The sequence below is a fragment of the Amblyomma maculatum genome, chromosome 11, assembly GCF_055883805.1.
Source record: "Amblyomma maculatum isolate TAMU_Amacu chromosome 11, ASM5588380v1, whole genome shotgun sequence".
Lineage (NCBI taxonomy): Eukaryota > Metazoa > Arthropoda > Arachnida > Ixodida > Ixodidae > Amblyomma > Amblyomma maculatum.
This window is the reverse complement of record NC_139354.1, coordinates 119,010,826-119,014,862: the sequence shown is the minus strand read 5'-3', so window position 1 is coordinate 119,014,862 and position 4,037 is coordinate 119,010,826. Positions and strand designations below refer to the sequence as shown.

The 4,037-nt window shown below is 44.6% G+C and overlaps 1 pseudogene; it reads left to right on the top strand.

Annotated features, from left to right (window-relative positions):
* The first annotated feature begins 1,943 nt into the window (after nucleotides 1-1,943).
* LOC146174854 (uncharacterized) lies at nucleotides 1,944-3,421 on the top strand (annotated as a pseudogene).
* The last annotated feature ends 616 nt before the right edge of the window (nucleotides 3,422-4,037 follow it).

Genomic DNA, 4,037 nt, shown 5'->3' with positions numbered 1-4,037 from the left:
CTGTGTACCGCGGTGCCGCGGAAACTATGATGGTGGGGATACAGTGAGAGTCTTCACGTTCCCATCGGACCCAGAGAGAAGGGCTGAGTGGATAAAAGCCATCCATCGTGCCGATTTCACACCAGGAAAGCGATCAGTGGTAAGGCAAATATTCCTCTTTACTATTTGTTATCGACAACTTCTTTGCATCATTAACGCTACATAGATACTCCGAGATTATGTGTACGTGATACTTACCTTAAAAATAACGAGGAAATTTAGCGAGTAAGGTAGTGGAAGGCGAAAGCCCGAGAAATCTTGTCTAGCGTTCCTGACATCTGCAATCCCACACTTGAACGCGCGCCATGGAACGCGCCATGGAACGCGCCATGGAACGCCACGCGACAGGATCGCTATGGCGTTCCATCCAAACGCACACTTGTCGGCGAAAGTGCGACGGATACTGCGTCTTTCCTCCAGAAGTCTCATCGTGTCTAGCATTCCTGCATCTGAATTCCACACTTGAACGCACACCGAGGAACGCCAAGTGACAGCTGCCGCAAAAGCGGGACACACTTTGTCCACGACAGTATGAACCATTAAAGGCTTCCGCCTTAAAAAGAAAGTTTCCATAGCTATTGTGCGAACCTTATTTTATACTACGTAAATGTGACTTAGAGACACAGTATTACTGATATTTAGTGCGCGCGGACTTGAAACTAAATTGCGATCATTAGAACCTTAAAAGGTAGGGCTGCTGCTTTTTTGTTTACCTTCAGGTACTGCATCCTCATAATGTCTAATTTCACATTCTAGGTCTGCGAGCGTCACTTTAAGCCTGCGGACATGGTCGGCAAAACAAGTTACGTGGATGTGAAGACAGGAAAAGTGATTGAAGCTAAGCTGAAACTGGTACGACTTCTACCTGACGCAGTACCAAGCATACTCCCAAACTGCCCAGCGTATCTTTCTGGTCCAGCTACAAGTGCCTCTCGAGAGGCCCCAGATGCCAAGAAGGCGCGTCTTGAAGCAGCTGCAATACAGGAAGCCATCAACCAGTCCATTGAGACGCACCGAGAGGAAGAACACAGCAACAGAATTGACAGTTTGCAGGCTCTGTTAAGCGGTCTTCCACGCATCCAGGTTTCGGAATTTTGGAAAGTTGTTTCCTATCCTGAGTGCATACTGTTTCTAAAGCTCGGTCTTGATTGTGCTCCAGCTATCAGAAAATCAGTTAAAGTAACAAATGACTTGTCCTAAGGCTGTTTTTTCAAGACGTAGAGGTGACCAAAGTTGATGGTGTAAACATTCCAGAAACTGTAAATGACATTCGGTGCCTAACAAATCTACTGGAAGCCATTCAGAGATTTGATAAGGTGTCTGCCTTCAAGCCCGTGGATAAGACAGATAGCACACTGACGCTTATGCAGTCCCTTCTTGAGGATGCTTTGAACCAAGAATTGCAAACCGAGGAGCGACAGGATGCTTTGACCTTCTTGTTGGAACAAGTATCCCCTCTTTCCAGCAAATCGCCCCGCTACTCTTCTGAGTGGCTCGTATTTTCTAGCCTTCTATTCACCATTTCTCCTCACGCCTATAAATACTTGAGAAGCTACGGAGGTCTTATTCTGCCGCATGGATCAACTATCAGACGTGTCTGCTGTTCATATGCCGTCAGTCCAGCAGCTGAGCAGCAGGACGCCTCATTCATGTCGCATGCAAAAAAGATTGTGACAACAATGAAAGATGAGAAATGTGCGGTTCTAATGATGGATGAAATACATCTACAGACATATTTTGACTTTAAGGGTGGCACTATTGTCGGCACGGCCAGCAACAGCTCAAATGCAGCGAAAACGGCACACGTTTTCATGATTCGAAGCCTTCTTTCATCGCAAAAAACCGTCGTTCACATTTTACCAGTTGAATACTGTCCTCCGAAAAATCATAAATGAACTTGAAGAGGCTGGACTTCGCATTGTTGCTGTTATTACAGACGACAACTCCATCAACCGTAAAGTAATGTCTTTCTTTGGAACTTCGTCAAAACTCAGCAGATCATACTGTCATCCATCAGATCCCACACGGCCTCTTTTTTTTTGTTATTGACCCCGTTCACCTCCTAAAATGTGTTCGCAACAACTGGATCAATCAGAAGAACTGTGGAACATGCATGGTTTTTCCTGAATTTCTGGGCCTGTGCACAACGCCGAAAATTCTGACCGCATCATTCAAGTCATTGCATGACCTTCACCTAAAGGAACAAGATCTATTGATCAAGGCTGCTCCGACGCTCTCGGAAAAAGCTCTCAACCCATCGAGTATGCAGAGACAGAATGTTAAGCTTGCGCTTAAGGTCTTCAGCCCCTCCACCATAGCTGCCATTTAAACATGTGGTGAACGCTACGGTCTCCAGCATGCAGCTGGAACAGCAGAGTTTCTGAAGATCATTGAAAAGTGGTGGAGGATTGTAAACGTCGTCACCCAAGAAAGGACAACGGCATCGTGATGTGTTCCAGAGTCCTGTAACACAAAGATCATCTCCGCAAGTTGAATTTCTTCAGAGTATCTTGAAATGGCTTGACCTGTGGCAAAGCTTGAAATTTGATACTGGAATTCTAACACGGGAGACGCACAGTGCGCTTCGACTCACTACGGAAGCGTTGGTAAACCTCATCAGCTACTGCCACCATGACCTGGGATTTGACTACGTCCTCCTGGGGAAATTCCAGACTGACTGCTTGGAGGCGCGTTTCGGCAAATACAGACAACTATCTGAATCCCAGTAGGAATCAGAACGAAAGCTTCGTCTCCAGACAGCCCTGGAGCTTCCAGAAATGGATGAAGGGGCACCGGAAATTAAAACTGACGAGCTCGTGTTAGGCAGCTTCAACATAGAAGTAAATGATGACGACTTCGAACGCAAGGATCCAACTATTGCTGCCGCTACATACGTGGCCGGTTACTGTGCACACGCTGCACTTAAGAAGCTCTCATGCACAGCCTGCAGAGCAAACCTAGTTGAAGACCGCGACATTCAATTTGAGAATGATGAAATTGTTCGGAACATGACCGGCGGAGGTCTCAAATTTCAAAAACAAGCTATCGTAAATGCTGTAGTGACAGCCGAGATCGTGCTTGATAAACTTCGTAGTGAAAATCATGCAATTCAATTCCATGCACTGGAGAACCAAAAAGAAGTCCTTTTTACTTTGACAAGCAACCTGATGAAAGATGAAAATTTTGAAAGATGCGAAAATGGTCACAGCCCGCAGCAAGTGATGAAATATGCGCTCGGTGCTGCAACCAATGTCCTGTTAAAGAACTATTGCAAGACAAGAAACGATCGGCTTGTGCAATCCAAGATCGCTCAAAAGCGTAAAATTAACACTTTGAAGCCTTGATAATTTTTATTTGTTTTTGTGACATTTGTCAAAGTCTTTCTCGAAACTTGCATATTTTAATAAATACTTTCATATTCGATGCATTTTACGTATTTATTGAGCTGAGATCAATTCTACAGCCAAAAATAAAGTCCTCTGCTGATCGTGGAGTCACTTGTTCTGAGTGCTATGAAATCACTGCGAAACTTTCTTGATATTTGTTTCCAAAACGAGTACAGAGACTACAGAATGTTCCAGTGTTTATAGAGCTGACTTTCTGAAGCTATGTTTATATCCGTAGCGTTATACTAACACTGGCACAATAAAATCAGTGCTTCTGGCTTTTCATAAACTCATTTAGATTATGTGCTGTTTCCTGAAACTTTAAACTTCTTTAGAAAATCCACTGCACGAATACACAGACGTTTACTCTCGATATTGGAGCCGACTGAAAAGTTGTATTACCTTCCTCCCTTCCCTAACGGCGCGGTTCAGGTGTCCACAGAAAGAAGTGTGACATACTGCGCCTTTCCTTTCGTATGAACCAATTATTATTATTATTATTATTAAACAAAGGGGCTTACACCAAAGAACGTTTTTCGGCAACAACCACAATTCTAGTGAAACAAGAATAAGCACGCAGCTACGCGCAGCAGCGCGCAGCTTCCGCGCTAC